Below are 24,951 nucleotides of genomic sequence, written 5' to 3'. Positions count from 1 at the left end.
GAAGTGTTTTGCCCAAGTGAGCATCTTTTTGTGAGTTTTAAAATAACTATGGAGAAAATGGGCCTGTGCTGAACCTGCATCTACCTGGAAAGACTCTCTCTCTCTCTCCCCCCCACCTCTCTCTCTCTCTCTCTCCCCCCTCCCTCTCCCTCTCCCCTCCCCACCCCATCCCTCTCCTGCTCCCCTCTCCTTCTCCCCCTCCCCCCTCTCCCTCTCCCTCAGACAGACACATACACCATGTGAGCTCAGGCACTTACTTTTACCCACAGCCTCATCTTCACGTGCTTACACGCAGTCTCACCTGAACCTCCCTCAGCACTGATCCCTCCTGTCCCTTCCTGCAGTGTTTCTCTTGGCCCTCCTCCGTATGCCCTTCCTCAGACCTCATGCCTCCAACACTTCCCCACCCCTCCCTTTTCTGCACCCTGTGCTACCTTCCTGTGGCCCCTGCGTTGGGCTCTCCTTCCCACCCAGGTGGGTGACACGATCCTTGCTTGGGTGACCCAACTGTCCCAAATGATCATGTGAGTGAGGCTGAGTGACGGATGGAGTGAAAGGGGCAATGAAACACTGAGTGAAGGAGGGGCAGAAAAAATCCACATTGAGAACAGCGAGTGACCTTTGATCCCTCACTCCCTGCTCTCCCAGGGCTGGGCGACGGGTGAGAGAGGAAAGGGGTTTCCATGTCACCCACACCTCATTCATTCTTGTTCATGCTTGAATTCAGGACTCTGACAATCCAGCTCATAAATGTTTCAAAAGTTCAGTTCATGGCAGCACCGCGTTCAACCAGAAGATGGGGAAAGAAGGCTGCCCAAAGTTTCACGACGAGAATCCCTGCCTCGGGCCGGGATCCTTTGTCAGGACTGAAGAGATGGGGTAGAGACCCTATAAAGAAGGTGGGGGGAGGTTGGGAAGGAGAAGGCTGGTAGGTGCCAGGTGAAAAACCAGTAAGGGGAAAGATCAAGGGGTGGGGGAGGGGAGCAGGGAGTGAATAGGCAGGAAAGGTGAAGAAGGAATGTAAGGGGAAAGCACTGTGGATAGGCCTTCTTCCTGCACTCAATATTTTCATCTCTAACTGTAACCATCGCTGAGACATCAACCATCTCAACTTCACCACTCCTCCCTCCTGTTGCAACCTCACTCCCTCTGAACGCACTGCCCTCTGCTCTTTCCGCATTAATCCTAACCTCACCATTAAATCTGCAGACAAAGGAGGTGCCGTAGTAGTCTGGCAGACGGACCTCGACCTCACTGAGGCCAAACAACTGCTCTCTGACAAGGACACCACCAAAAAACATCAAACCATTGTCTTCCGTACCTTCAACTCCGGAGACCGTCCATCCTCAGAATTCCCACACCCAGCACTGCTCAGATTTACCTCCTCCCCAAGATTCACAAGTCTGACCGTCCTGGTAGACCCATACTTTCTGACTGCTCCTGCCCACCAAACTTGTATCTGCCTAACTGGACTCCATTTTGTCACCCATAGTTCAGTCCCTCCCCACCTACATCCAGGATACATCCCATGCCCTCCACCTCTTCAATAACTTCCAGTTCCCCGGTCCTGACCGCTTCATTTTCACAATGGATGTCCAATCCTTATACACTTCCATTCCCCATCAAGAAGGCCTCAAAGCCCTCCGCTACTTCCTTGACAATAGACCTCACCAGTTCCCCAACGCCACCACACTCCTCCGGTTGGCGGAACAGGTACTCACACTTAATAACTTCTCTCTTGGCTCTTCCCACTTTCTTCAGACCAAGGGTGTAGCTCTGGGCACTCGCATGGGCCCCAGCTATACCTGCCTCTTCGTTGGTTATGTGGAACAGTCTATGCTCCAAATCTATACTGGTACTGCTCCCCAACTTTTCCTTCGCTACATTGACGACTACATTGGTGCTGCTTCCTGCACCCATGCTGAGCTCGTCAATTTCATCGACTTTGCCTCTAACTTCCACCCAGCCCTCAAATTCACTTGGTCCATCTCGGACACTTCTCTCCTCTTTCTCAATCTCTCGGTCTCCATCTCTGGAGACAGACCGTCCACTGATATCTTCTATAAACTTACTGACTCTCATAACTACCTCGACTATACTTCTTCACACCCTGCCAAATGTAAAAATGCTATTCTCTATTCCCAGTTCCTCTGTTCTCACCGCATCTGCTCCCAGGATGAGGCTTTCCATTCCAGGACATCTCAAATGACCTCTTTCATTAAGAATCATGGTTTCCCTTCTGCCATCATTAATGATGCCCTCACCAGCATCTCCTCCATTTCCCGCACTTCGGCCCTCACCCCATCCTCCCGTCACCACAACAGGGACTGTGTTCCCCTTGTCCTCACCTATCACCCCACCAGCCTCCAGATCCAGCATATTATCCTCCGCAACTTCTGCCACCTTCAACAGGACCCCACCACTAAGCATATCTTTCCCTCTCTACCCCTCTCCGCTTTTTGCAGGGATCGTTCCTTCCGCGACTGCCTGGTCTACACGTCCCTCCCCACAGATCTCCCACCGGGCACTTATCCCTGCAAGTGTAAGTGCTACACCTGTCCCTACACCTCCTCTCTTACCACCATTCAGGGCCCCAAACAGTCCTCCCAGGTGAGGCAACACTTCACTCGTGAGTCTGTTGGGGTCGTCTATTGCATCCGGTGCTCCCGGTGTGGCCTCCTCTACATCAGTGAGACCCGACGCAGATTGGGGGATCGCTTCATCGAACACCTCCGCTCCGTCCGTCACAACAGACAGGATCTCCCGGTTGCCACCCACTTCAACTCTGCTTCACATTCCCATTCGGATATGTCCATACATGGCCTCCTCTACTGCCATAATGAGGCCAAACTCAGGTTGGAGGAGCAACACCTCATATACTGTCTGGGTAGTCTCCAGCCCCTTGGCATGGACACTGAGTTCTCAAACTTACGGTAATTCTCTCCCCCTCCCTTCCCCCATCCCAGTTTCACTCAGCTCCCTCTTCCAGCTGCCTATCACCTCTCTCATGGTTCCGTCTTCCTCTACTACCCATAGTGCTTTCCCCTTACATTCCTCCTTCACCTCTCGTGCCTATCCCCTCCCTGCTTCCCCTGCCCCACCCCTTGATCTTTCCCCTTACTGGGTTTTCACCTGGCACCTACCGGCCTTCTCCTTCCCACCCTCCCCTCACCTTCTTTCTAGGCCCCTGTCCCCTCCCCCTCCAGCCCTGACGAAGGGTCTCGGCTGAAACATTGTCTGCTTGTTTCCACGGATGCTGCTGACCTGCTGAGTTCCTCCAGCGTGTTGTCCGTGTTGCTTTGAGCCCAGCATCTGCAGAGTATTTTGTGTAGACAATCCCCGCTCGCTGCTGGAAACCGGTACTGCAGGAAGAGCCGAAAAAATGTCGCAACTCCGCTGGAACAGGAGTGGGAATTTGATTATGGAATGTGGGCATCGGCATCAGGACCAACAGTTACTGCCCACCGACTGCCCTTGAGAAGTCGAAATGAGCGACTGCTGCAGCCAGTGCTGTGTCATCTATTTAGATCAGATCTTCGACTCGATGGGCCGAATGGTCTGCTTCTGCTCCTATATCTTGTGGCCAATACCTCAATAATAGGGCTTACTGGAGTTAGTGTTCCATTAACGGTAGAAGTCATTACATAATTAGCAAGACTATTAGTGCAATTTACTATCGCAACTTCAACACCAATCAGCCTGACAATTTCCACCGACCAATAAGTTTGCTCTCTTGTTGTTTTCCCTCGGAATCCTGGATGGAACTCTCGTCGTGGCAGCTCCTCCCAGGTCGATGAAGGCATCAGGCATTGGAATCGGCCCATTCTCCATGCTCAAGATTCCGTACGTTGTTGGAATGCGGGAATAGTTTTCAGAGGATGACAGTGTTGAATGAAGAGCATCCTGATGAATGCATCTTCACTATCCAGATGTTGTATGGCTGTGAAGAGCCAGTGAAATGGTATCTGCTATTGTAACAGTGGGCAAACTGGACAGCAGCCACTCCTCAGGGAGGAGCTGATATGAACGGGACCGTCAGGAAGACAGGATTCGGGGAGGCGAGGTCACCCATCATGTCATTAAACTGCTGGATAATACAGAAACCCGTCTCCGGACTCAGCCCAACCTTTCCTTCCTCTGCATAAACTCTGCGGCAACTCCCAGACACCAGTACCGATTCCACACCACGTCCAACTCCCAGTAATCCAGTAATGTCTCCCCAATGTGAACCCCTCCGATCCAGCACACAAAACCAGATACTGAACCTTTTCCCAGTGTCAGGGAGATCCCTCTGGATCTCAGTCCATCTCACACTCTTCCAATCCTCAGACACCTCGGGCTCGGGATTCATTTTTTCCACATCCAGGGTGACAGAGACTGGTGGGGGGGGGAGCAGATAATTAGTGAGTGCCGGGGATTTGGTGGTGGGGGGAGACTGGTGCTGCAAACTTCAGTCTCTGCCTTTACCCAGGGAGCAGAGGAACAGCCAGGTGATCAGACTTCCTGAAGTGAGGGCGTGGAAGAGAACAAAGGCCTTCTTCATAATGGTGTATCAATGGTCCAGTGTGGTGTTTCCTCTAGTATTGCAAGTGATCTGTTGATGGTAATTGCTCAGTGATTTTTTCAGAGTTGCCTGGTTAAAATTGTCCAAAACAATGGTGAAGGCGTTAGGGTGTACTGTTTCGTGCCTGGTGATCCCATTGCTCAGACATTCTCAAGTCAAGTCACTTTTCATTTGTCATTTTGATCATAACTGCTGGTACAGTACACAGTAAAAACAAGACAACTTTTTTCAGGACCATGGTGCTACATGAAACAGTACAAAACCAACACTGAACTACATAAAACAACACAAACACTACACTGGACTACAGACCTACACAGGACTGCGTAAAGTGCACAAAACAGTGCAGACAGTACAATAAATAATAGGCAGTACAATAAAGGCAATAGGCACAGTAGAGGACATGGAGTTTGTGTCAGTCTAGACTCTGGGTACTGAGGAGTCTGATGGCTTGGGGGAAGAAACTGTTACATTGTCTGGTCGTGTGAGCCTGAATGCTTCCGTGCCTTTTGCCAGGTGGCAGGAGGGAGAGGAGTTTGTATGAGGGGTGCATGGGGTTCTTCATAATGCTGTTTGTTTTGTGGATGCAGCGTGTGGTGTAAATGCCTGAAATGGTGGGAACCTTACTATCCGCTGCAGAGTCTTGCGATCCGAGATGGTGCAATTCCCGAACCAGGCAGTGATGCAGCTGCTCAGGATGCTCTCAACGCAACCCCTGTAGAATGTGATGAGGATGGGGAGTGGGAGATGGACTTTTCTCAGCCTTCGCAAAAAGTAGAGACACTGCTGGGCTTTCTTGGAGTTGGTACGTTACCAAAATGATCATGCATTAGGGTTGATTCGGGATGATAATGATCACGGAAATCTCCCGTGCTAGGTAAAACGCATGGCATTTAACTGCGAGATATTCCACTTCAGCTGAGCAGATTTGGGACAGCACAGGTACATCTGTGCACCAAGAAGAGTTGATCATGAGGCATACTCCTCCACCTCTGCTTTTGAGAGACTTTTAGATCTATCCTGACGGTGTATTGTAAACCTGTCGATCTGAATTGCTCCACCCTGTACGAAAGGGGTTAACCAGGATTCTGCAAAACCAGGACACACACCATCCTAAAGTCCCACTGATGCAGCCCCCTACCTCTGAGTTATTAACTTCAAACTTTCTGCATAATCACTCAAAGATTTGAGCTGCACGTGCATGTAACGAGAGACGTATAACTCATCTCCTACCTTAGGCCACGAACATATCAATCAGCCCTGCTGTCGACCACCTCTGGAGGTCCAAGACACCAAAATCTACAAAGGAGTATGCTCCACAACGGCTGGACAAAGGGTGTAAATGTAGGTGGGAACTATGTTGAAAAATAAATGTGCTAGGTTTTCTAAAATTGACCCCTTCTAACTTAGGCCACGAACTTATCAATCACCCCTTGTAAGTTTCCTCAAGAATGAAAAAAATGAGATAGCCAGTGGAAGAAGGTCAGTGGAAGGTTTGGAGTAACAACTGGATCCAGATGAGGATGGGAGTGAGTGAATATTGGAGGCATTTAAAGAGGAATATCTCCGCATATTCCCATTTGCCCATTATTCCTCTAAACCTTTCCTACTTGACCAGATGTCTTTTAAATCATTGTAACTGCACCCACCTCGACAACTTCATCTGGCAGCCTTGAAAGCTGCAGGAAAGAAGTCCCAGCTGGTCCAACCTCTCCTTTTCACCCAAGGCCTCCAGTCCTGGTAGCATCCTTGCAAATCTGTTTTATACCCTCTCAGTTTGATGACATTCTTCCCAAAGAACTGTAACAAGAACTGTGCCCCAAATGGGGCCTTAACAACATCTTATACAAACGTAACTTGACATCCCACCTTTTACTCAGTATTCTGACCAATGAAGACAATCACCTCCTGGTCCCTCTGTTCTACGATGCTCCCAAGGGCCCCAACATTTGCTGTGTAAATCCCATTCTGTGTTGCCTTCCCAAAATGCAACAACCACATTTTCCTGAATTAGAATTCATTTGCTATTCAACATTCCACTGGCCCAGTTGGTCAAGATCCCGTTGTAATCTTGGATAAACCATGGGCATCATGGTAATATAGCAGACAGCACAACACGATTACAACTCAGGGAATTCCGGAGATCAGAGATCGATTCCAGCGCCTGTCTGTAAGGAGGTTGAATGTTCTCCCATGTGACTGTGTGATTTTATTCTGGGGGCTCCAGATCCCCCCCACGGTGCAAAGTCAAATGGTTAATAGTCCACAGTAAATTGTTCTGTGATGAATTGGTTAAATGCTTAGGCTGCTGTTTGGTGCTGCTCACGTGTTGGAATGAGACAGTCCTCACCATGGGATCAGAGGTGGGGAGGGTTAGCAACTCTAAATTCCTACGTATTACTTTTTCAGTGAACTTGTCTTAGGCCCAGCATGTAATTGTAATTACAAAGAAAGCACAGGAGTGCCTCAAATTCCTTAGGAGTTTGTGTTGTTTCTGCATGATATTTAAAGCTTTGACAGATTTCTATAGATGCGAAATGGAGAGTATATTGCCTGGCTGCATCACAGGAGGGTACAAAAGTCCTAGGACTTGCATCATCAGATTCAGGAACAGCTGTTACACCTCAATCATCAGGCTTTTGAACAAAAGGGGATAATTTCACTCAACTTCACTTGCCCCACCATTGAAATGTTCCACAATGAATGTACTGGCATTCAATGACTTTTTCCTCGTGTTCTCCTTATTTATTGCTATTTATTTATAATTTCTTTTGCACAGCTTGTTGTCTTCTGTACTCTGGTTGAACACCTTAGTTGGGTGGTCTTCCATTGATTCTGTTATAAGACCATAAGATATAGGAGCAGAATTAGCCCATCTGGCACATCAAGTCTGCTCTGCCATTCAATCATAGCTGTACTTTTTTTTCTCTTCCTCAACCCCAGTTCCCGTCCTTCTCCCCATAGCCTTTGATGCCATGTCCAATCAAGAATCTATCAATCTCTTCCTTAAATACACCCAATGACCCAGCCTCCACAGCTGCATGTGGCAACAAATTCCACAAACTCACCACTCTTTGGAAAGAGAAATTTCTCTGCATCTCTGTCTTGAAAGGGTGTCTCTCTATCTTGAAGTTGTGCCCTCTTGTCCTAGACTGTCCCACCATGGGAAACGTCCTTTCAACATCTACTCTCTCTAGGCCTTTCAACACATGAAAGGTTTCGATGAGAACCTCCAAATCCTTCTGAATTCCAGTGAGGACAGACCCAGAGCCATCAAATGTTCTTCATATGATAACCCTTCATTCCTGGAATCATCCTTGTGAACCTCCTCTGGACCCTCTCCAATGCCAGCACATCTTTTCTAAGATGAGGGGCCCAAAATTGTTTACAATACTTAAGGTGAGGCCTCAGTAGTGCCGTATAAAGCCTCAGCATCACATCCCTGCTCTTGTACTCTAGACCACTTGAAATGAATGCCAACATTGCATTTGCCCTCCTCACCACTGACTCAACCTACAAATTAACCTTCAGGGTGTTCTCCACAAGGACTCCCAAGTCCCTCTGCATCACAGATTCCTGTATTTTCTCCCCATTTAGAAAATACTCCACACATTTATTTCTACTACCAAAGTGCATGACCATGCATTTTCCAACATTGTATTTCATTTGCAACTTTCTTGCCCATTCTCCTAATCTGTATAAGTCCTTCTACATCCTACCCATTTCCTCAACACTACCTGCACCTCCACAAATCTTTGTATCATCTGCAAACTTGCCACAAAGCCATCTACAAACACTTGTATTTCATCATCCAAATAATTTATATACAGCATAGAAATAAATGGTCCCAGCACTGACCCCTGTGGAACACCACTAGTCACTGGCAGGCAACCAGAAAAGTATCCTTTTATTCCCACTCACCGCCTCGTACCAATCAGCCAATGAGCTAAACATGTGTCCTTTTCCAGTAATACCATAGGCTCTTAGCTTGGTAGGCAGCTTCATGTCAAAGGCCTTCTGAAAGTCCAAATATACAACATCCACTACATCCACTTTATCTATCCTACTTGTAATCTCCTCAAAGAAATCCAACAGGTTCATCAGGCAGGATTTTCCCTGATGGAAACCATACTGACTTTATACTATCTTGTCCTGTGTCACCAAGAACTCCATCACCTCATCCTTAACTATTAACTCAAACATCTTCCCAACCACTGAGGTCAGGCTAACTGTTCTATGATTTCCTTTCTTAAAGTGTGCAGTGACATTTGCAGTTTTCCAGTCCTCTGGCACCATGCCACAGTCCAATGATTTCTGAAAGATAATTTCTAATGCCAGCACAATCAACAACAACACTTCTTTCAGAACCCGAGGGTGCAGTTCCTCTGGTCTGTGTGACTTATGTACCTTTAGGTCTTTCAGCATTTTGAGCACCTTCTCTCTTGTAACAGTAACTGCACCCACTTCTCTTCCTTCACACACTGCAACATCAGGCATACTGTTAATGTCTTCCATAGTGAAGACTGATGCAAAATAGTTATTTAGTTCACCAGCCATCTCCTTGTCCCTTGTTATAATTTCCCCTGCCTCATTTTCTAGTGGTCCTATATCCTCTCTCATTTCTCTTTTATTTTTAATATACTTGAGAAAACTTATACCATCCACTTTGATATTATTTGCTAGATGCTTTCACATTTCATCTTTCCCTGCAAATGATTTTTTAAGTTGCTCTCTGTAGGTTTTTTAAAACTTCCCAATCCTCTATCTTCCCACTAATTTTTGCTTTGTTGTATGCCCTTTCTTTTGCTTTTACAATAGCTTTGACTTCCCTTGTTGGTTGTATGATTTTACCATTTGAGTATTTCTTCATTTTTGGAAGAAATGAAGAAACACTCATGTCCTGCACCTTCCTCATTTTTCCCATAGCTTTGACTTCCCTTGCCAGCCATTGTTGTGCTACCATTTGGAATACACATGTCCTGCAGCTTCCTCATTTCCCCAGAAACACACACCATTGCGCTCTGCTGACATCCCTGCCAGCAGCTCCTTCCAATTTTCTTTGATCAACTCCTCTCTCATAGAAACATAGAAACATAGAAAATAGGTGCAGGAGTAGGCCATTCGGCCCTTCGAGCCTGCACCGCCATTCAGTATGATCATGGCTGATCATCCAACTCAGAACCCTGTACCTGCTTTCTCTCCATACCCCCTGATCCCTTTAGCCACAAGGGCCATATCTAACTTCCTCTTAAATATAGCCAATGAACCAGCCTCAACTGTTTCCTGTGGCAGAGAATTCCACAGATTCACCACTCTCTGTGTGAAGAAGTTTTTCCTCATCTCGGTCCTAGAAGGCTTCCCCTTTATCCTTAAAATGTTACTCCTTTTTCTGGACTTCCCCAACATACCACTGTAATTTCCCTTACTCCACTGAAGTACTGCTACAACAGAATTTATTTTCTCCCTATCAAGTTTCAAGTTGAACTCAATCATAATGTGATCATCGGTTCCTAAAGGTTCTATTACCTTAAGCTCCCTAATCGCCTCTGCTTCATTACATAACACCCAATCTAGTATAGCTGATCCACTAGTAGGCTCAACGACAAACAGCTTTAAAAAGCCATCTCTTAGGTATCCAATAAACTCACTCTCTTCAGATCCATTACCAACCTGATTTTCCCAATTGACCTGCATGTTAAAATCTCCCATGACTACCATAACATTGCCCTTTTGGCTCACCTTTTCTATTTCCTATAGTTATAGTTACAATTCTGTAGATTTGTTGAGTATTCCCAGAAGCAAATTAATTTCAGGGTTGTATGCAGTGACATTTATGTACTTCGATAATAACATTTGATTTGAACTTTGAAATAACCCTCTTCACTGTCCACTATATCAGCAATTTTAGAGTCCTCCACAAACCTACTAAATATGCCACCTACAATCTCCTTCAAATCATTTATATGAATGATGAAAATCAGTGGATACTGCACCAATTCCTGCAGTACACCACTGTTCGGAGATCTCCACCTAGCTAATTCTGTATCCAATGAGCCAGTTCATACTGTATCCCATGTGATCTTACTCTGTGGGGTAGCCTACCATGAGATACCTCATTAAGTACTTCACTGAAGTCCATGCAGACAATGTCTACTGCACTCCCATTATCCATCATCTTTGTTACATCTTCAGGAAACCCCATCAACTTCATGAGACATGACTCTCCTTGCTGAAAGCCAAACTGGGTGTCCCTAATTAGTCCTTGCCTTTCCAAATGACTGTAGATCCCATCTCTCAGAATCCCTTTCTTTAATCTATGCACCACCAATGGTTTGGAGGGTGGCTCAGTTTGAGGCCTTAGCTAAGAAGGGATGGAAGGTCCTACCAGGGAACTCCAAGCTGTCATCAGTGGTGGGAAAGTTTCTGACAGTTACGATCAAACTGATTAGGGACTGTTATGCATGGGAAATCATGTCTCACAAATTGAAGTTGTTTGAAGAGGTGACAGTGAGGATTGATCAGCACAGGGTGTAGTAATTATCCACATGAACTTCACTAATTCTGTTGACGTTGATTGTGGACCACACTTGGAGTATTGTGTGCATTTCTGCTTCCCCAACTATGAGAAGAATGCCATTACACTGGACAGGGAGCTTCAGGAGGAAGTTACCAGGACTGGAGGGATTGGGTCAAAAGGATCTGGATAAGCTGAGGCTATTTCCTTGGAGAGTAGAATGTTGAGGCAATATCCCTTTTCGAGGTATATAGGTTAGGTGTAAACTCATGGTCTTTGTCCCAAAACATGGGAGTCCAACCAGAGATCATATATTAGAGGTGAGTGAGGAATGTTTAACAAGAGATCTGCAGGGCAACCTTCTCACTGTTAGGAAGGTGGGTATATGTAGAATTTGCTGCCAGAAGAAGTTGTAGAAACAGGCATAATTAACAAAATATGTAATAAATTTTTCTAGGTACACAGATAGAAAATGGTTCAAGGGAAAATGGAACAAACCCATGGAAACAGAACTTCCTCAAGAAGACATCTTAGTCCGGATGGATGAGTTGGGCTGTGGATTAAACATCTACCAAACCCCTTCCCAGATCATCCTCCTGAGCAATCTCACCCTGGAGCCTGGCTGTGAACTGTTGATGTGATGTCAGGTCGGAGGGAAGTTCATGGTAGAGAGAGACTGGATAAGGCTGGACGGTGTGTCCCACTCTGATGGAGTGTGTGTGTGTGTGTGTGTGTGTGTGTGTGTGTGTGTGTGTGTGTGTGTGTGTGTGTGTGTGTGTGTGTGTGTGTGTGTGTGTGTGTGTGTGTGTGTGTGTCTGTCTGTCTGTCTGTCTGTAGGACTATTGCCAGGGATTTTATCTGGGCCCACAGCTTCTGCAGTATCCACTGCTCTCAGCCATTTCTCGATATTACATGGAGTGAATCGGATTGGCTGCAATCTGACATCAGGGACGCTGGGGACTTCTGGAGGAGGCCGAGCTGGATCATCTACTCGGCCCTTCTGGCAGAAGATTGGTGCAAATGCCTCAGCCTTGTCTCTTACACAGGTTTGCCTGGCTCTTCTGTCATTGAGGATATTTGTAGAGCCTCCTTCTCCAGTGAGGACGTGGCAGGACTAGAGCTTAGATCTGATCCCTTGGCTGTGGCACCACTTAGCTCTATCTATTATTTGGGGTGCATGGGGTGTCAGGGAGAGGTAGCACCTCTGATGGGGGAACATGTTGTGTCCTTCACAGGGCGGTTTGTCCACCTTTGGTCCTCACCTGGTGCTCAGCTCTCACCTGTGGCTCCCTGTAGCTGTTTACATGCAACAGTGGCCACACCCCGGGCAACAGCTTCGACAAGCCAGCTAAACCAGGTGAGGGTAGCCGAGGGGTTTCAAACCCTCAGTGAGATAGGGAGATGTCTATCCCAGCATGTGAAGACAGACTCCGGTGGATTGAGTGGACGGGACCAATGGAAGTTCCAACGATCGAGAAGGCCGTCTCTGCAAGCATCGTGGAATGTGTGGAGCAGGACAAGACACAGAAGATGTCCTGGTCATCCATTGCACCTGGTCCCATCTCCAGCCGTCTCGACTCATCTTGCCACTGGATCCAGATGGGAATTGGGAAGAGACAGTGAGGCTGACGCCGCACAACTCTCCCTCACTTAAATCCAAATCAAGCGCTAGTCTCTACACCATCATAATGGTGTCGAGGTCTTCATCGATGACGATGGACAAACCCCTATCTGTTACTTGCTGCTTACGGTGCTTGGCATGCAAGTAGTCCTGTATTGTACCTTCACCCGGGTGTTGCCTCATACTGATGTATGCCTAGTATTGTTCTTGGCATGCCCTCCTGCACTCTTCATTGAACCAGGGCTGATCCCCTGGCCTGCAGGTAATGATAGAGTGGGGAATCTGCTGGGCCATGAGGTTACAGATTGTAGTTGAGTACAATTCTGCTGCTGCTGATGGCCCACAATGCCTCACAGGTGCCGGTCTTGGGCTGTTAGATCTGTTCGAAGTCTATCCCATTAGTGGTAGTGCTACTAGTGGAGGGTTTCTTCATTATGCAGACAGGAATTAGTCTCCACAAATACTGTGCGGTGGTCACTTGTTCCAATGCTGTCATGGCCAGATGCTTCCACGGCAGGCAGGTTGGTGAGAATGAGGTCGAGTGTGTTTTTCCATCAGCTCCTGCTGTAGTCCCAGTCTAGTAGCTATGTCCATTAGGACCCAACCAGCTCGGTCTGTGCTGGTACTACCAAAGCAGTCTTGGTGATGGACATCGACGTCCCCTACCCAGAGTAGCTTCTATACCGTTGCCACCCGCAATGCCTCTTCCAAGTGCTGCTCAACTTGACGAAGTACTTATTCATCAGCTGAGGGAGGATGGTACCTGGTAATCACTGGAGGTTTCCTTGCCCATGTTTAACCTGGTGCTGTGAGACTTCATGGGGTCTGGAGTCGATGTTGAGAGCTGCCAGGGAAACTTACTCTCCACCGTATACCACTGTGCCACCACCTCTGCTAGGACTGTCCTGCCAGTGAGATGGGACATACCCAGGAATGGGGATGGTGGAGTTCAGAATGTAAGGTCTGATTCTGTCAGTACAACTATGTCAGGCTGGTGGTTGACTGGTCTGTGAGACAGCTCTCCCAACTTTGGCACAAGTCCCCAGATCTTACTAAGGAGGGCTTTGCATGGTCAACAGGGCTGGTTTTACAGTTGTCATTTCCAGTGCCTAGGTCAATGCTGGGTTATCCATCCGGGTTCATTCCTTACTATTTTCTCTTTAGCTGATGGTGTATGGGGGATTTCAATATGCAGGTAGATTGGCAAAATCGGGTTGGTGCTGGATTCCAGGAGGGGGATTTTCAAGAGTGCTTGCGAGATGGTTTTTTAGAGCAGCTCATGGTTGAGCCCAATAGGGGATCAGCTCTTCTGGAGCAGGTGTTACGCAATGAATCGGAATTGATTATAGATCTTAAGGAAACAGATCCCTCAAGGGAAAGTGATCATAATATGATTGAATTTACCCTGAATTCTGAGAAGGAGAAGCTGTAGTCAGATGTATCAGTATCACAGTGGAGTAAAGAGAATTACAGAGGCATGAGGGAGGAGCTGGCCAGAATTGATTGAAAGAGAACATTGACAAGGAGGACAGCAGAGCAGCAATGGCTGGAATTTCTGGAAGCAATTCGGAAGGCACAGGATTGATACATCCCAAAGAGGAAGAAGTATTCAAAGGAAAGATGACACAACAGTGGCTAACAGGAGAAGTCAAAGCCAACATAAAAGCCAAAGAAATGGTATATAATAGAGCAGAAAACAGTGGGAAGTTAGAGGATTGGAAGCTTTTTGAAAACAACAGATGACATCTAAAACATCATAAAAAAGATAAAGATGGAATACAAAAGTAAGCTAGCCAATAGTATTGAAAGGATGACAAGAGTTACTTCAGATATATAAATTATAAAAGAGAGGTGTCAGTGGATATCGGACCAATTGAAAATGATGGAGAGGTAATAATGTGGGGCAAACAAATAGCGGAGGAACTGAATTAAGTATTTTACATCAGTCTTCACTGTGGAAGACACTGGCAGGGTGGTGGAAGTTCCAGCTATCAGGTCATGAGGTGTGTGAAGTTACCATAACTACAGAGAAGGGTCTTGGGAAACTGAAAAGTCTGAAGGTAGATAAGTCACCTGGAGCAGATAGTGTAGGCCTCGGGGTTCTGAAATACGTGGCTGCAGAGATTGTAGAGGCATTAATAATGACCTTCAAAAATCACTAGATTTTGGAATGGTTCCAGAAGACTGGAAAATTTCAAATGTCATTCCACTCTTCAAGAAGGGAGAGAGGGAGAAGAAAGACCAGTTGGTCTGACCTTCATGGTTGGGAAAATGTTGGAGTCAATTATTAAGGTTGAGGTCTTGGGATAATTGGAGGCACATGATAAAATAGGCCATAGTCAGCATGGTTTCCTCAAGGGAAAATCTTGCCTGACAAACCTGCTGGAAGTCTTTGAAGAAATAACAAGCAGGATAGACAAAGAAGAATTGGTTGATGTTGTGAACTTGGATTTTCAGGCCTTTGACAAGATGCCATATATAAGCCTGCTTAACAAGGAAAAGCCCATGGTATTACATGGAAGATTCTGGCATGGATAAAGCAGTGACTGATTGGCAGGAGGCAAAGAGTGGGAATAAAGGGAGCCTTTTCCGGTTGTCTGCCAGTGACTAGTGGTGTTCCACTGGGGTCTGTGTTGGGACCGATTCTTTTCATATTATATGTCAGTGATTCAGATGATGGAATTGATAGCTTTGTTGTAAGGTCTGCAGCTGATATGAAGACAGGTGGAGGGGCAGGTCATTGGTAGATGACTGTTTACAAGAAAGGAATGAACAGATTCTATTTCCTAAGAATCCTGAGATCCTTTGTTGTGTGCAGCGGGATGTTGGGGACCTTTTATCATCTGTTGTAGCGAACAGGAGAGTGTCAAAGAAGGCTCATGAAAATGATTCCAAGATTGAATGCCTTGTCACATGAAGTGCATCTGATGGCCCTGGGCCTGTGTTCACTGGATTTTTTGACTAGTTGCTCTATCACATCTTACAATGAATGCTTTAATGTGGTGGTTTGAAAACAGTGAAGCTTGCAACCCCAGCAGGGGGCAGACCTCAGTCACAGAGATCAGACAGGGTGAGCGTGGCAGGAAGGATGGTGACAACCCCTGTCACCATCGTGATGCCAGTTTTTATCCCCTTTAATGGCATTAATTGCAGAACTACTGTATTAGGATTCAAACTCACGCAATGGCACGTTTGTCCAGCACCAATGGGATGGCTACCGTGGTTCACTTAACAGTCATAAAAATTAATCAGGAACCTACATTTCTCTGTAGTATTTGACCTCAGAATCAGAATCAGGTTTATTATCACTAGCATGTGTCATGATATTTAGGAATCAGATGGCAGAGGGGAAGAAGCTGTTCCTGAATCGCTGAGTGTGCTTCTGTACCTCCTACCTGATGCATCTACAGAAGATTTTGTGTGTATTTCTTGGCATACCAAATCTCTTCAAACTCATAATTGACATCTGCTGCTACATTCTTCCTGTATTGATGTATGTCTGTGAGTCAAGGACCATCACAAATCCAGTGGAAAAGAGAGTCGATGCAGCAGAGATGTGGTTCCTCAGAAGAATGCTATGCACATCATAGATGGACAGGATAAACAATGAAGAAATTCTACAAAGAACGAAAACGAAACGTACGTTACTTAAGAAAATCAGAAAACAGCAATCAAAACTCTTTGGACACATCATGCAAAGAGAGACAATAGAATATTTAGTTACAACTGGAAAGCTGGAAGGAAAAAGAAGCAGAGGCAGACAGAGAATGAGAATGACAGACGGATTAACATCACGGTTAGAAACAGCTACAATTCGGAGGGTCAGGGACCGTGATGGTTGGAGAGACATGATCACCCATGCCAAACGACAAGGCACCTGAACTAAACTATCTCAATCTGACTGACAACCATTTCTCAATGCTCTCTGTAATTTACTGTTTTCACTTCTGATCCTGTTTTTCTGCCGTGAGTCTCCTTATCTGATGATAAACTCTCTTGCCGGTCTGCAATCCAAACTCCACCTGTTTATTCAGAGAAATTCAGAGACTGGCAGAGGTGGATAAAGGGCTTAATTAGGAAAGGGAAAAATGATTATGAGAGAAAGCTGGCAGGGAACATAAAAACTGACTGTAAAAGCTTTTATAGATATGTGAAAAGAAAAAGATTGGTCAAGACAAATGTAGGTCCCTTACAGTCAGAAACAGGTGAATTGATCATAGGGAGCAAGGACATGGCAGACCAGTTGAATAACTACTTTGGTTCTGTCTTCACAAAGGAGGACATAAATAATCTTCTGGAAATAGTAGGGGACCGAGGGTCTAGTGCGATGGAGGAACTGAGAGAAATACATGTTAGTAGGGAAGTGGTGTTATGTAAATTGAAGGGATTGAAGGCAGATAAATCCCCAGGGCCAGATGGTCTGCATCCCAGAGTGCTTAGGATGCATTAGTGATAATTTTTCAAAACTCCTTAGATTCTGGATTAGTTCCTGAGGATTGGAGGGTGGCTAATGTAACCCCACTTTTTAAAAAAGGAGGGAGAGAAAACCTGGGGAATTATAGACTGGTGAGTCTGACATCAGTGGTGGGGAAAATGCTACAGTCAGTTATCAAAGATGTGATAACAGCATATTTGGAAAGAGGTGAAATCATTGGACAAAGTCAGCATGGATTTGTGAAAGGAAAATCATAAGGTTCTGACAAACCTTATAGAATTTTTTGAAGATGTAACTAGTAGAGTGGATAGTGGAGAGCCAGTGGATGTGGTATATTTAGATTTTCAAAAGTCTTTTGACAAGGTCCCACACAGGAGATTAGTGTGCAAACTTAAAGCACACAGTATTGGGGGTATGGTACTGATGTGGATAGAGAATTGGTTGGCAGACAGGAAACAAAGAGTGGGAGTAAACGGGACCTTTTCAGAATGGCAGGCAGTGACTAGTGGGGTACAGCAAGGCTCAGTGCTGGGACCCCAGTTGTTTACAATATATATTAATGATTTAGACGAGGGAATTAAATGCAGCATCTCCAAGTTTGCCGATGACACGAAGCTGGGTGGCGGTGTTAGCTGTGAGGAGGATGCCAAGAGGGTGCAGGGTGACTTGGATAGGTAAGGTGAGTGGGCAAATTCATGGCAAATGCAATTTAATGTGGATAAATGTGAGGTTATCCACTTTGGTTGCGAGAACAGGAAAACAGATTATGATCTGAACGGTGGCCGATTAGGAAAAGGGGAGGTGCAACGAGACTTGGGTGTCATTGTACACCAGTCATTGAAGGTGGGCATGCAGGTACAGCAGGCGGTGAAAAAGGCAAATGGTATGTTGGCATTCATAGCAAAAGGATTTGAGTACAGGAGCAGGATTTGAGTACAACTGCAGTTGTACAAGGCCTTGGTGAGACCGCACATAGAGTATTGTGTGCAGTTTTGGTCCCCTAATCTGAGGAAAGACATTCTTGCCATAGAAGGGAGTACAGAGAAGGTTCACCAGATTGATTCCTGGGATGGCAGGACTTTCATATGAAGAAAGACTGGATCGACTAGGCTTATACTCACAGGAATTTAGAAGATTGAAGGGGGATCTTATTGAAACGTATAAAATTATAAAGGGATTGGACAGGCTAGATGCAGGAAGGTTGTTTCCAATGTTGGGGAAGTCCAGAACGAGAGGTCACAGTTTAAGGATAAAGGGGAAGCCTTTTAGGACCGAGATGAGGAAAAACTTCACACAGAGAGTGGTGAATCTGTGGAATTCTCTGCCACAGGAAACAGTTGAGGCCAGTTCATTGGCTATATTTAAGAGGAAGTTAGATATGGCCCTTGTGGCTAACGGGATCAGAGGGTATGGAGAGAAAGCAGGTACAGGGTTCTGAGTTGGATGATCAGCCATGATCATACTGAATGGCGGTACAGGCTTGAAGGGGCGAATGGCCTACTCCTACACCTATTTTCTATGTTTTCTATGTTACCTTTGATCCAGTGAGCTTCACCTTGCTGACTGAACACGTCCCCAGTCTAATCACTGACCTGACTGTCATATCGTCACCTCTCAGTCACCTTCTCCCTTGGTCTAACTTTACCATAATTTCCCAAAATATAAGCACCTAGTTTAAACATATTACAAACTTTCCCAATTCTCATGATTCTCAGAGATCCCTCCCTCAGACATGACTGCCTGACACTGTGTGGTGTGATTGTCACTTGCCACCTATCAGCCCAGGCCTGGATATTGTCCGGGTCTTGCTGCATTTGTGTTGTGGGCTGCTTCATTACCTGAGGGGTGGCAGATGGTGCTGAACATTGTGTCGTCATCAGTGACCATCCCGACCTCTGACCTTACGATGGACAGACAGTCATTGAGGAAGCAGCTGAGGGTGTTTGGGCCGAGGACTCTGTCCTGAGGAGTTCCTGCAGAGATGTCCTGTGGCTGAGATGATCGGCTCCAAACACCACAGCCATCTTCTTTGTGCCGGGGATGACACACAGATTCCCACTGATTCCCCCATTATTCCTTCACTTGCACTATTTATTTTATAATTCATAGTGATGTTATGCCTTTGGTGTCAAAGTGGTCATTGTGATGAGCTTAGTGTGGTAGTGTGGTGGTAGTGCTTTTAGCTCTCACTTTCAGCTTCCACCACGGGCTGGCAGTTGTGTGAAAAGGAGAGCTGAATGTGTAAGTTTCTCCCTGCCAATACAGAGCCTCTCCAACAGCAAGTCTTATGTAGCAAGTCCATCACCGTCCTTATCAACTCCGGAGACATTCCATCCTCAGCCAAAAAACTCATAATTACTGCACCCCACACTGCTCGGTTTTACCTCCTCCACAAGATCCACAAGCCTGACTGTCTCGGAAGACCCATCGTTTCGGACTGCTCCTGTCCCACTAAACTTGTATCTGCCTACCTGGACTCCATTTTGTCACTCATAGTTCAGTCCTTCCCCACCTACATCTGGGTGTCCTCCAATAACTTCCAGTTCCCCGGTCCTGACCGCTTTCACAATGGATGTCCAATCCTTAGACACTTCCATTCCCCATCAAGAAGGCCTCACAGCCCTCCGCTACTTTCTTGACAATAGACCTCACCAGTTCCCCAACACCACCACACTCCTCCGGTTTGCGGAACTGGTACTCACACTTAATAACTTCTCTTTTGGCTCTTCCCACTTTCTTCAGACCAAAGGTGTAGCTCTGGGCACTCGCATGGGCCCCAGCTATGCCTGCCTCTTCGTTGGTTATGTGGAACAGTCTACGCTCCAAATCTATACTGGTACTGCTCCCCAACTTTTCCTTCGCTACATTGACGACTACATTGGTGCTGCTTCCTGCACCCATGCTGAGCTCGTCAATTTCATCGATTTTGCCTCTAACTTCCAGCCAGCCCTCAAATTCACTTGGTTCATCTCGGACACTTCTCTCCTCTTTCTCGATCTCTTGGTCTCCATCTCTGGAGACAGACCATCCACTGATATCTTCTATAAACTTACTAACTCTCATAACTACCTCGACAATATTTCTTCACACCCTGCCAAATGTAAAAATGCTATTCTCTATTCCCAGTTCCTCTGTCTCTGCCGCATCTGCTCCCAGGATGAGGCTTTCCATTCCAGGACATCTCAAATGTCCTCTTTCTTTAAGGATCGTGGCTTCCCTTCTGCCATCATCAATGATGCCCTCAATCACATCTCCTCCATTTCTCGCACTTCGGCCCTCACCCCATCCTCCCGTAACCACAACGGGACTGAGTTCCCCTTTTCCTCACCTATCACCCCACCAGCCTCCGGATCCAGCACATTATCCTCCGCAACTTCCGCCACCTTCAACAGGACCCCACCACAAAGCACATCTTTCCCTCTCTACCCCTCTCTGCTTTCTGCAGGGTTCATTCCCTCCACACTGCCTGGTCCACACGTCCCTCCCCACAGATCTCCCACCGGGCACTTATCCCTGCAAGCGCAAGGGCTACACCTGATCCTACACTTCTTTTCTTATCACTATTCAGGGCCCCAAACAGTCCTTCCAGGTGAGGCAACACTTCACTTGTGAGTCTGTTGAGGTCGTCTATTGCTCCCGGTGTGGCCTCCTCTACATCAGCGAGACCCGACGCAGATTGGGGGATCGCTTCGTCGAACACCTCCGCTCCGTCCGCCACAACAGACAGGATCTCCCGGTTGCCACCCACTTCAACTCTGCTCCACATTCCCATTCGGAAATGTCCATACATGGCCTCCTCTACTGCCATGATGAGGCCAAACCGGCTGGAGGAAGAACATCTCGTATACCGTCTGGGTAGTCTCCAGCCCCTGGTATGAACATCGAATTCTCCAACTTACCATAATTCCCTCTCCCTCCCTTCCCCCATCCCACCTTCACTCTGCCTCCTCTTCTAGCTGCCTATCACCTCTCTCATGACTCTGCCTTCTTCTACTACCCACAGTGCTATCTCCTGCCTATCCCCTCCCCCACCCCTTGATCTTTCCCCTTACTGGGTTTTCACCTGGCACCTACCAGCCTTCTCCTTCCCACCCGCCCCCACCTTCTTTATAGGCCCCTGCCCCCTCCCTCTTCAGTCCTGACGAAGGGTCTCGGCCCAAAATGTTGACTGCTCATTTCCACGGATGCTGCCTGACCTGCTGAGTTCCTCCAGCTTGTTTTATGTGTTGCTTTGACCCCAGCATCTGCGGTGTACTTTGTGTTTAAGTCTCATGTAGTGCCCCTCACTGGTGACACACAGAAACTAAACTCCTTTCAGACTAAGGCTGACTAACAGGGAGGAGGCCTGGCCCCTGCAAATGTAGTTCGCAGGCTGCCCGGTGGCTGGACACGTCCTGGTGCTCATGAACCAGATCCCCAGCCTTGTGGGCAGCCTCGGGAAAAACGAAGAACATCTGGAGTGGAGCCCGTATTGCGGCTGGACGTCATTGAACATCCTTCCGGCAGCTCCTGCAGCCAAGCTGGTGCCAAACGGATTGCTTCATAAGCTCTTCCTTGGTGAGGCCGAGAGGGGATCTGAACAACTGGACTCAGAGGATCTCCAGACTTGTGATGATCATCACCATCACCCATGGTCCTTCCAGACAGACGAATGCCAACAAAGTATGTCTTTGCACTGCACTGCTGCTTCAAAGAGACTCATTTCACATCATATAAAACAGAGATAACAAACCCGATTCTGATTCTGTTTCTGCAGATTCGTCAGGCCCAGTGACATGTCTGAGCTGACCTCTCCCAACCAAGTGTGTGAACCCCTCCCAACACCCCGATAATCTGTCCATCTGTCCGTCAGATCACCCCAGCCCCTGCACAACACATCTCCTCCACAACAGTGGGGTATTACCGAAGACAGGACCCTCAAGTGAGATCAGGGGTCCTACGGGGTGTAACATTTCAGCCTCCCTCTCAAAACGAGACATTTGACCTGCCGCCCTCAGTGCTGACGTTCCTGTTTCCGGTGATCTCAGTGTCATTGAGTCATTCAGCATGGAAACTGCTGCTGGAAGATCATCAACTTAGAGAGGGACGATCTTTGGTCTGCCCGAAACCTGTTGGTCTCTCAGCACAGCGAGATGTCCATAAGGGAATGCCGCCAGCTGGCACAGTCCAGGCGACAGAAGGACGTGCTGAGGGATGAACTAAATCTCAGTGTAGCTAAAGCAAAAACTCTGTGGAAAAAGACCTTAATTGAGGCTCCTTCTGCTACCAGACATGGAGGGGTTAATTCAAGTGGCGAAGCTCCACAAGCATTGAAAAGTTGAATCACCTCTGAGGCAACCTGAGTGACAATGGTGCAGTGAGTCAGGAACACAGAAAAACCTACAGCACAGTACAGGCCCTTTGGCCCACAAAGCTGTGCCAAACGTCCTTACCTTAGAAATTACCTAGGGTTACCCATAACTCTGTATTTTTCTAAGCTCCATATACCTATCCAGGAGGCTCTTAAAAGACCCTGTTGTATCCGGCTCCACCACCATCACTGGCAGCCCGTTCCACGCACTCACCACTCTCTGCGTAAAAAACTCACCCGACATCTCCTCTGTATCTGCTTCCGAGCACCTTAAAACTGCGCCCTCTCACGCTAGCCATTTCAGCCCTGGGCCACTATCCACACGATCAATGCCTCTCATCATCTTATACAACTGTATAAATATGACTGAATGTTTTGACCAGATGGCACTCAGAATGTAAAACATTTTCACATCAGGTTTAATACTTTTATTACAAATAAAGCTCAGATACAGGACCTTTGGCCACCGAGTCTCATCAACCATAAACCACACACATGTACTAATCCCACACTGCAGATCCCACATTGGCCTCATCCGTCACCTCATTTCTGGAGTGGAATCCAGTCATCCTCAACACCGGGAAGCTGCTAGAGAAGGCGCATTTCCCTGTGTAAGGAAAGAGTTAATTGTGATTCCTCCCTGGTATAAGCCAAAATAAAATTGAAGTTTGAAGACAAAATGGCGTCAGGTTAGAATGTGATAATGGCCTATTTTCCCTCATATTGACCAGTGTCTTGCCTCAATGTTGAACGCACATTATTAAGATGAAATACTGACAAAGAAAGTTTTCCTCTTTACATACCTGTTGTTGTCTTCTTCCAAAATTATGTGTCTGGGCTAAAGGTTGTAAGAGATAAGAGGGTGCAGCAGGTCCCACCAAGGTATGGAAAAATACTGGGCTGATAATTATTTAAAAACACAAACACGAGGAAATCTGCAGATGCTGGAAATCCAAGCACACACACAAAATGCTGGTGGAACACAGCAGGCCAGGCAGCATCTATAGGAAGAAGTACAGTCGACGTTTCGGGCTGAGACCCTTCGTCAGGACTAACTGAAAGAAGAGATAGTAAGAAATTTGAAAGTGGGAGGGGGAGGGGGGAGATCCGAAATGATAGAAGACAGGAGGGGGAGGGATGAAGCTAAGAGCTCGAAATTGATTGGCAAAAGGGATACAGAGCTGGAGAAGGGAAAGGATCCTGGGACGGGAGGCTTACGGAGAAAGAAAAGGGGAGGGGAGCTCTAGAGGGAGATGGAGAGCAGGCAAGGACTGCTTGTGAGAGGGACTCAGGGCCCCAGACAGTCCTTCCAGGAGAGGCAACACTTCACCTGTGAGTCGACTGGTGTGATATTCTGCGTCCGATGCTCCCGGTGTGGCCTTCTATATATTGGTGAGACCCGACGCAGACCGGGAGACCATTTCGCTGAACAACTATGCTCTGTCCACTAGAGAAAGCAGGATCTCCCAGTGGCCACACATTTTAATTCCACGTTGCAATCACATTCGGATATGTCTATCCATGGCCTCCTCTGCTGTCAAGATGAAGCCACACTCAGGTTGGAGGAACAACACCTTATATACCGGCTGGATAGCCTCCAACCTGATGGCATGAACATTGACTTCTCTAATTCTGTTAATGCCCCTCCTCCCCTTCTTACCCCATCCCTGATATATTTAGTTTTTTCCCCTCCTTTTGTTCTCCCTTTCTGCCCATCACTCTGCCTGCTCTCCATCTCCGTCTGGTGCTCCCTTCCCCCTTTTCTCTCCCGAGGCCTCCCATCCCATAATCCTTTCCCTTCTCCAGCTCTGTATCCCTTTTGCCAATCACCTTTCCAGCTCGTAGCTTCACCCCACCCCCTCCGGTCTTCTATCATTTTGGATCTTCCCCCTGCCCCTCCCCTTCCCAAATCTCTTACTAACTCTTCTTTCAGTTAGTCCTGATGAAGGGGCTCGGCCCGAAATGTCGACTGTACTTCTCCCTATGGATTCTGCCTGGCCTGCTGCGCTCCACCAGCATCTTGTGTGTGTGCTGATGATTATGTTATGATTTGAAGGAATTTTAAATGGTGTTAAGAGGGTACATCCTTTGTGGAGTTTTGTCTGTGGCTGGGTCACAGGTTTGATCAATCGACAGGGGCCTCTCGCAATGCCACCTATGGCAATCAGTCTCTGCTTTTCCTTTGAATTCATCATGAGCAGCGTGGCGGGAGCCTGCTGCACAGACAACAGCTTGTGTACCATATCATACAGCCCCGTCTTGCACACCGGCATGTGAAAGGTAGGATACACAGGCAACAGCTCGTGTACCGTATCACACAGCCCTGTCTAGCACACCGGCATGTGAAAGATAGGATACACAGGCAACAGCTCGTGTACCGTATCATACAGCCCCATCTTGCACACCGGCATGTGAAAGATAGGATAAACAGGCAACAGCTCGTGTACAGTATCGTACAGCCCCGTCT

The sequence above is a fragment of the Hypanus sabinus genome, chromosome 5 (assembly GCF_030144855.1).
Source record: "Hypanus sabinus isolate sHypSab1 chromosome 5, sHypSab1.hap1, whole genome shotgun sequence".
NCBI classification, from domain to species: Eukaryota; Metazoa; Chordata; class Chondrichthyes; order Myliobatiformes; family Dasyatidae; genus Hypanus; species Hypanus sabinus.
Note: the sequence above shows the minus strand (reverse complement) of the source record.